The sequence below is a fragment of the Macaca nemestrina genome, chromosome 15 (genome assembly GCF_043159975.1).
Source record: "Macaca nemestrina isolate mMacNem1 chromosome 15, mMacNem.hap1, whole genome shotgun sequence".
Classification (NCBI taxonomy): domain Eukaryota; kingdom Metazoa; phylum Chordata; class Mammalia; order Primates; family Cercopithecidae; genus Macaca; species Macaca nemestrina.
The window spans coordinates 69,132,431-69,142,403 of NC_092139.1; positions in this window are offsets into that span (position 1 = coordinate 69,132,431).

Below are 9,973 nucleotides of genomic sequence, written 5' to 3' on the forward strand. Positions count from 1 at the left end.
TTATTCTCATTGTAGTGAAAAGATTAATTTTTAGCAGCTTTATTGAGGTATAGTTGATGTACCATGAAATTCACCCATCTGAAGTATTTAATTCACTGATAGTAAATTTACAGTCTTAAAATTTTTTAAAAATGATTTTACAACCGTCATCACAATCTAATTTTAGGATGCTTTTATTACCCCTGTCTCTGAATTATGATACAGAAATTGAATATATAGTGTGTTTCTATTGAAATTAATTTTTTTTTCACTGAGCATAATTCACCTCAGGCTCATTGGGCTTGTTGCATGTATCAGTAGCTCCTTTTTATTGCTGAGCATTAAGTATTCTATGTACATACCACCTGTTTATCTCAACATCACTTGATGATTCTGTTGTTTTCATTTTTTGCTGTTATGAATAATGCTGCAGTGACCATACTTGAGCAAGTTTTTGTCTGGACATATACCTGAATATCTCTTGTATGTATACCTAGGAGTATAATTTCCAGGAATAGGGTACATTTGCACTGAACTTTTAAGAAGCTGACCAGTTGTTTTCCCAGGTGGCTGTACCATTTTATATTCCAGCAGCACATTATGAGCGTTCAGATTCTCCACATCGCTGCCAACTTACTGTCTTCTTGATGTTAGCCATTGTAATAGGTTTGAAGTGGTATCTCATTTTGGTATTTTTTTCTTTTGTTTTATATTTCTCCAGTGACTATTGATGTTGTGTTACCTTTCACTTTTTCTTTTTTAAACAGGGTCTCACTCTGTCACTCAGGTTAGCGTCCAGTGGCAAGATCTGGGCTCAGTGCAGCCTCAACCTTCCTGGCTCAGGTGATCCCCCTGCCTCAGGTCTTGAGAAGCTGGGACTACAGGTGTGCACCATCATACCTGGCTAATTTTTGAATTTTTTTTTTTTTTGAGAGATGGGGTTTCCTCAGCGTTGCCCAGACTGGTGTCAAACTCCTGGGCTCAAGCAATCCACCTGCCTAGGCTTCCCAAAGTGCTTGGCTTACAGGTTTGTGTTATCTTTCAGTGTGCTTATTGGTCATTTACATATATTTTTTGGAGTAATGTCTATTTAAATCCTCTTCCCATTTTAAAATTGGGTATATCTTTTTATTATTGAGTCAGAAGAGTGTTTTACATGGTCTCGATATAAGTCCCTAATTGATTGATGATTAAAAAAAAAATGTGTGTGTGAGACAGGATGTCACTCTTTCATGCAAGCTGTGGTGTAGGATTTGGGAATATTTTCTCCAATTCTAATAATTCTACATTATTTTTAATACATAACTTGTCTTCTCTCTTTCTTGGTAGTATCGTTTTGAGGCAGAAAAGTTTTTAATTTTGAGAGAAACCAGATTATTCTCTTGGCACTTGTGCCTTTGACTTCACTTTTTTTTTTTTTTTTTTTTTTTTTTTGAGACGGATTTCACTCTGTCGCCCAGGCTGGAGTGCAGTGGCGTGATCTTGGCTCACTGCAACCTCCGCCTTCTGGGTTCAAGCAATTCTCCTGCCTCAGCCTCCCGAGTGTCTGGGACTACCGGCAAGTGCCACCGTGCCCAGCTAAATTTTTGTATTTTTAGTAGAGATGGGGTTTCACTGTATTAGCCAGGATAGTCTCGATCTCCTGACATCGTGATCCACCTGCCTTGGCCTCCCAAAGTGCTGGGATTACAGGCGTGAGCCACCGCATCCAGCCTTGACTTCCTATTTAAGACACCATTGCCTAACCCAAAGGCATGAAGATTTTATTTTGTTTTACTTTCATTGTGTGTGACAGGTCTATATAAGTGTCTGCCCATTTAAAAACTGTGTTCTTCTTCTTTTACAAGTTATAGGAGTCCTCGATATGTTCTGGATGCAAGTCTTTTATCAGAAATAAGATTCTGCACATATTGGTGCTGTCTGGCTAGTTGTTTCATATTCTTGGTGGTATCCCTTATAGCTCAAAAGCTTTTGCTTTGGTGAAATTCAGTTTTTCAAGTTTTCCTTTTATTACTATGCTCTTGGTGTTGTATCTAGAGAATCTTTTTCCAACCTAAGGTCACAAATGTTTAAACTCAGATTTTCTTCCTGAAATTTATAGTTTGATCTGTTATGTTTAGGGTAAGATCCATTGTGAGTTATTTTTTGCACATATTGTGAGGTAACAGTTTAAAGTCATCATTTTGCACGTGATGTACCAGCAGCATCTATTGAAAAGACCATTCCTTCTCCATTTACTTACCATAAAACCTTTTTCAGAAATCAACTCGTGGGCTTAAGTAATCCACTCAACTTGGCCTCCCAAAGTGCTAGAATTACAAGCATGCAGCACCGTGCCTGGCACTAGTTTGTATATTAAGGGATTTGTAGCTTATATGTTCCTTTAAGGGCGTTAACCTGTCTGTAGGTGATATGTGGGGCCCAAAAATTTTAATCTATGAAACACAATTTTACATTGTTGAAAAATAGTTGATGTCTCTGGGCTTAACCTCTTGCAGAGGATGAGAGCCAGTTGTCAGTTGTGTTCTATCTGAATTTTCACTGTTGCAGATCCTGGCATCGTGGGGCTTTTAACTGTGCTTTCACATGAGTTCAAAAAATATCTTCTGGCTCAGTGTGATGACTTATGCCTGTAGTCTCAGCACTTTGGCAGCCTGTGGCATGTGGATTGCTGGAGCCAAGGAGTTAGAGACCAGCCTGGGCAACATAGCAATATTCCACCTCTATAAAAAATACAAAAATTAGACAGGTGTGGTGGTGCATGTCGGTCACCTCAGCTACTCAGGAAGCTGAGGCAAGATGGTCACTTGGGTTCAGGAATTAGAGGCTGAAGTGAGCTAGGATTACACCATTGCACTCCAGCCTGGGCAAAAGAGCAAGATTCTGTCTTTAAAAAATAAAAATGTATATTCTACAGTGAATTTCAGGTTTAGGATTTATCCAGAAACAGGATAATTTTATAAAAAATCTTAATTCATTTTCTCATATTATTGAACTAACTAGAAATAATGTATCATCTGGGTATCTCATGAAAAAGCAACAGAAATCCTTAATATAATTGGTTGCAATCATATTATTGCAAATGCCAACCCATTATTGTCTAATAGTGAACCACTAAAAGCACAGTTCATAGGAAAAAGATACACATTCCCCCCAGGTACTCATCAGTTTCCTAGATGTTTAAACCAGTGCAGATTACTTGTAAATAATTAGAAAGTAAAGGGCACATCATCTTTTGCAGGTTATATGATTATATATGTAGAAAACCAGTCAGAATCATTTAGAAAATGAATAAAATCCAAACATTTATAATCTAACATTACTTCAAGAAATGTTAAAATTCAGATATAATAAGACTTTAGATTAAAAGCAGATGGGGAAAAAAAAAAAACACTTCAGTTTCTTTAAATGTATTCTATGCACACATTTGACCAAAAATCTAAATGTTTTGTATGGCAAAACCTGCTAAAATGTGTCAAATGCCATGTAAGAGAAAGAGTAGGCTATTTGCAAGAAGATGACAAAGGGTTCGATTTACAAAGAACGAATCCAGGCTGGGCACGGTGGCTTACACCAGTAATCCCAGTGCATTGAGGGGCCAAGATGGGAGGATTGCTTGCCCTCAGGAGTTTGAACCCAGCCTGGGCAACAAAGGAAGAACCCATCTGTATATATTTTTAAAAGAAGCAATCCACAAAATAAATGAGAAGAGACTCAAGAAATTCTCAATCTAGTTAAAGAAGTGGAGCTAAAAATCTAAGAATTAAAATGTTTGACACCTAGCAGGTTGGCAGACGGTAAATTTTGCTTATGCTCAGTCTTAGCAAAGGGTTTGGAAAAAAAGTCAGGTTAAGACGTTGTTTATGTGCATATAGACTATAACTATCTTGTGGATGGTACTTTGATGATATCTGTTATTTTCAAGATGCATGTATTCTTTAACCCATTGCTGCTTTATAAAAAAGATAATTAACCTATAGTTCCATTCTGGAAATTCCATTCATGTTGCCAGTAAACACAAAGTGATGGCTCTGTTTATATTCATATGGAAATACCTGTAAGATAGACTACAAGAGAAAAGCTTGATATAGAAGAGATAAATAATATTGTAATTCTTTAAAATTTTTGTTGTAAACCAGTTACAGTTTGAAACAATTTCAAGCTAACAGAAAGCCGCCAGAAAGCATCCATGTACATGGTGCAATAAACTTTTTCCTGTACTATTTGACAGTAAGTTGCCAGCACAATGCCCTATCTCTCAGCTACTTCCATGTGTAATTTTTATAAACAAGGACATTGGCCTGTGTAACCACAATACAGTCAGCACAGTAAGGAAAATCATCGTGTGCATGCGCACGTTTACATCTGTATTCATCTGTGTTCTTACACAGGTTGAAGGCCAAAAGCTCATACCTGTATCTTCACTTCTGTTCTTAACATCCAGGGCTTGTTTTTGTTTGTTTGTTTCTTTTCCTATTTATAATTCTTTATTTCATAGAACCATACCACTCAGATATTCTCAGCCTGTTGATTTATTCCATCATTTCCCCAGTGTTTGTCTTGTGTACTAGTGCCACCATTGAGCCTCCCGCTGCTTGACCCGTGTCCTTTACTCACATGGGACATTCCTTGGTGGGCTGTTACCACCTTGCCTGCCCCTCATCTGCCTCTGTCTGTCCAGGGCCTTGGCAACTTCTGCTCCTCCTGAACCTTCTTATCCTGCTATGCTTCCCAGGGCAACCACCTGCCACACTTAGCACCATGTAATGGCATCTGGAATGAATTGCTGGGGAGGGAGGAAGCACTGTGATAACATGAGTGTGTGCATGCATGTGAATGAGCTTTTATGTATGTAAGTATTTTGGGAGAGCTGCAAGAAACCATAGAAGTATTATTATTTTTTGTTTTGTTTTGAAACAAACTCTCACTTTGTTGCGCAGGCTAGAGTGCAGTGGTGCAATCTCAGCTCAGGGCAACCTTCGTCTCCCAGGTCCAAGTGATTGTCCTGCCTCAGCCTCCTGAGTAGGTGGGATTACAGGTGAGTGCCACCAGGCCCAGATAAGTTTTTTATTTTTAGTAGAGACTGGGTTTCACCATGTTGGCCAGGCTGGACTCGTACTTCTGACCTCAAATGATCCACCTGCCCTGGCCTCTTCCAAAAAACTAGAATACTAAGGTGTCTAAGGAACAAGTCTAGGCCATGGCTGCCACTGCGCCCACTCTCCTTTTGACTTTGGAGGTGGGATACTGTGTGGCTGGCACTGGCAGCTTTGGGGCATAGTGAAGCTGTCGGTAGTGTCAGAGGCATTGCCAACCAGACGCATATCTTGTTATTGGAGGGCCTTCCTTCACCAGGCAGAATGAGGGTACCAAGGAGTGACCTTGATGGGATTAGGGTGCAGACAAGGAGACCAAAAGAAGGCACAGATCCCTCTGCCTTCTCTGGCCTGTTGTCTCCACATAGTGTGTTCTTGTGGCAGAGACTCACACAAAGCCAGTTGCTGTGCAGAGCGCAAGCTTCAACACAAACCCAGAGGATGGGTTTGCAGCTGAGAGACATCAGCTTTGATGGCTAGCCACGGCTACCCTCTTTGGCTACTCAGGAAATATACACACCCTTCCCTGCACATGTGACTTTCTGTACAACACAACTGTTCCATCCAACAAAGTGCAACTTCCTACAGATAAATCACTTTTTACCATCTACTCAAAATGAGGAGATGTAGTGTTCCAACAGCCACACCTGTCTCTGGGAGACTGACTAGTCATGAGGCGTATCACGTACTCTTCAAATTCAATCCTAGCCTATTTGAGTAATCTCTAGTCTAATGGACAAATGGAAAAGAAACCTCCAATAAAACTTCTGTAAAATATTGCACAAAAGAAGGGAATAGTTAATATATGCAAATACATAATCTGCATACAAACACATTCATAACAGGAAAGGAAGAAAATACGTATAGTTGCTACAGCCTATGTTTCTGCAACTTCCAAGACTTTTTTTGGATTTAACCTTTTTAATTCATACATTTGTACATATTTATAGGGTAACTGTGATATTTGTTGTATGTATCATCTGTGGTATGATCAAGTCAGAGTAGCTGGGGTGTCTATAACCTTGACTATTTATGATTTCAAGTTCTGTCTTCTAACTAATTTGGAATGTACAATGCATTGCTGTTAACTATAGTCATTCTAATCTGCTGTCAATTGTCACAAAAATTTATTCCTTATTTAGTTTACCACCTTACATTAACGTTTTTAGTTGTTTTTTTTTTTGTTTTTTTTTTTTTTTTTTTTTTTGAGATGGAGTCTCGCTCTGTCACCCAGGCTGGAGTGCAGTGGTGCAATCTTGGCTCACTGTAAGCTCCACCTCCCGGGTTCACGCCATTTTCCTGCCTCAGCCTTCCAAGTAGCTGGGACTATAGGCGCCTGCCACCATGCCTGGCTAATCTTTTGTATTTTTAGTAGAGACAGAGTTTCACTAAGTTAGTGAGGATGGTCTTGATCTCCTGACCTCATAATCCACCCACCTCAGCCTCCCAAAGTGCTGGATTACAGGCATGAGCCACCGTGCCCGGCTTTTTGGCTTTTTTTTTTTTTTCTTTTGAGACAGTCTTGCTCTGTCACCCAGGCTGGAGTGCAGTGGCACGATCTCTGTTCACTCCAAGCTCCGCCTCTGGGGTTCATGCCATTCTCCTGCCTCAGCCTCCCAAGTAGCTGGAACTACAGGTATGTGCCACCATACCCAGCTACATTTTTGTATTTTTAGTAGAGACGTGGTCTCACCATGTTGGCCATGCTGGTCTTGAACTCCTGACCTCAGATGATTTGCTTGCCTCGGCCTCCCAAAGTACTAGAATTGCAGGCATGAGCCACTACTCCCAGCCTAGATATTCAATAACAAGGATTTTGTTTGCCTATTTTGACCTTCAAATGAGAGACCATTACCCAGTATGCACTCTTTTGTATCTGGCCACAAAAGTCCGCTTCAAATTACCTATCCTAATTGTGGGCAAAGCTTTATGCAGAAAGGTATGCTTTGTCCTCTTGTTAATAAAAGAGATTTATGAGGAGGAAAAAAAAAGCAATGTATCTCATCATTGAAATTGCCAAAAATTATACCATCTCTACTCTGGAATATTGAGTTTTTTGTTTTGTTTTGTTTTTTGTTTTGAGACGGAGTCTCGCTCTGTTGCCCAGGCTGGAGTGCATTGGCGTGTTCTCACTGCAAGCTCTGCTTCCCGGGTTCATGCCATTCATTTTCCTGCCTCAGCCTCCAGCCTCCCTAGTAGCAGGGACGACAGGCACCTGCCACCACGCCCAGCTAATTTTTTGTATTTTTAGTAGAGATGGGGTTTCACCATGTTAGCCAGGATGGTCTTGATCTCCTGACTTCATGATCTGCCCGCCTCAGCCTCCCAAAGTGCTGGGATTACAGGCGTGAGCCACCACGCCTGGCTGAAATATTGAGTTATTAAAACTGATGTATATAAGGGTTTTTCAATGGTTTTAATAATAGTATTTTTAGTATTCAGTGAACGTGGATTGTGACTGAATTTTAATTCTAAAGATAAGAATTTGCTGGAGAAAAAAAATTAGCAAGTAATTGCAGAATATTAATATGTGGCTAAAACTTTGTCTTGGTTGGGACTATAGGCAGTTCCTACACTCTGCTACCTAGCAAACTTGTGTCCTTTCTAAGACTTTTAAAGTCTTTATTTAAAATGGGTATAGATTGCTGTATTTATAGGGAGCATGGAGAGGAGTTCCCTACACAATCTAGCTGAAAGCCCTGACACGCAATCATATAATTTCATTTGCTTTTATAGGCATTTCCCTGGAAGTGGCAGCAGTGACAGGAAAGGAAGAATCAAGATCCCGATTATGATTTATACCACATTCAAGGTAATAAGGGTTAATGCAATTTTTTTATAAAAAATATTTGTGGTTAAAATTAAAGTTTATCAGTTGCTTTAACTTCTAAAGTAGTATTTTATCGATTAGTTCTTGATTGATATGTGTATTTGTAAATCAGTCACTGGGATAAAATATTTTTTAAATGTGGATATAAAGTCAACTCACACAATTCAGAGGATATGTAAAATAGTCATTCATGTTTGTAAAAGTATAAACAGAAGTTGTGGCACAATTTAGAATTCAATCCCAGTCTCTAGTGTTGCAAAATAAACCTATTAGGCAAGTGCCGATATAATCAGCTTAATTTTTTATCAATGCTTAATTATAGTAAATTAAATATTTAAAGTATAAAATCCAGTTAGTTTTGAGATGCACATACCTAATAAACCATCTTCATTGCCACCAAGATACTGAAATATCCATACCCCCAAAAGTTTTCTCGTGTCACCTTGTAATTCATGACCCTGCCCAGTATTTAGGCAACATGCTGATTTTCCATTTAAGCTTAGTTTGCATTTTCTAGAAAGTCATATATATGATATATGATATGATAACATGTGGACTATTTTCATGGGGTGGAGATTATTGTGGCTTCTTTTACTTCACATAGTTGTTATGAAATTCATCCAGTGTTGCATGTATCAATAGGAGATTCCATTTTGTCATTGATTAATACACTGTTGTATACCTGGGTCAAAATTTGTTCATCCATTTGTCTGTTGATTGCCATTTGGGTTCTTCCAGTTTGGGGCTAATGCAAATAGAGCTACTATGAACATTTGTGTACAAGTTTTTGTGTGGACATAGGCCTTCATTTCTCTTGAGTAGATATCTGGGAATGGAACAGCTGGGATCTATGGTAGGTATATAACTTTTGAAGGAAGTGCCAAACTGTTTATTTTACATTTCCATCAGCACGGTATGAGAGTTTTGGTTGACATTCTTGTGAATACTTGTATGGTCAATCTTATTTTTACCATCTTAAGTTGATATGCAGTGATTGCTCATTGTGGTTTTAATTTGCAATTGCCTAATAGGTTTATTTTCTCTCAAAGGATAGCTTTATGAGGTCTAGAGAACACTGAAAGTGTTTTGAGTAAATCTGGCTCATAATTATGTGAGTATGTGTATACACATATTAAGCCATGTCCAAGTGAATTTCATGTTTTTAGCAGTTTTCAGTAATTTACTGCTTGTGACATTAGGAATTAATTACGTTCTTTTTTTAATAAGTTGGTAAAATATGCCAGTGAAACCTTCTGGGCCTTGAGGTTTCTCTGATAGTAAGTTTCCTAACTCCCTTTGTTACAAAAATTACCCTCATCTGGATGTGCACCCTATTGTCACTCCCCAACCTGAGGTGGAAGAATCACTTGAGCCTGGGAGCTCTAGGCCAACCTGGGCAACATAGTGAGATTCCATCTCTTGGGAGGCTGAGGTGGGTGGATCATCTGAGGTCAGGAGTTCAAGACCAGCCTGGCCAACATGGTGAAACCCCATCTCTACTAAAAATACAATAACAACAACAAAAAAAAATTAACCCAGCATGGTGGCAGACACCTGTAATCCCAGCTACTCAGGAAACTGAGGCAGGAGAATCACTTGAACCTGGGAGGTGGAGGTTGCAGTGAGCTAAGATCTTGTCATTTCACCCCAGCCCAGGCAACAAGAGCAAAACTCCATCTCAAAAAAAAAAAAAAATGTTTTAATCGATACAGGGCTATCAGTTTTCTCTTCTGTGAATCTTGTAATGAATCTCAAAATGGATACATGACACATTTTCCTATTTAAGGTAAAGTACACATTTATACCTTAGAATAGTCAGAAGTCAGGTTCTTATTGTATGATTAGTAATGCAAATATTGATAAGGTCATGTTGATACTTAGTATTGAGAAGAATTCTGAAATATTCACTTGTTCATCTGTAAGTTTCATGAATTGATTACCTTTTTTGGAATTTTTCCTGGTGTTCCCAAACTTGATACTTACAGGCTATTTGTAACAGCTTTTACTTCGATCTGCTCTGGTTTTTAGCACATGAAATGGATTTTCATTAGGTTCAGCGTATAACATA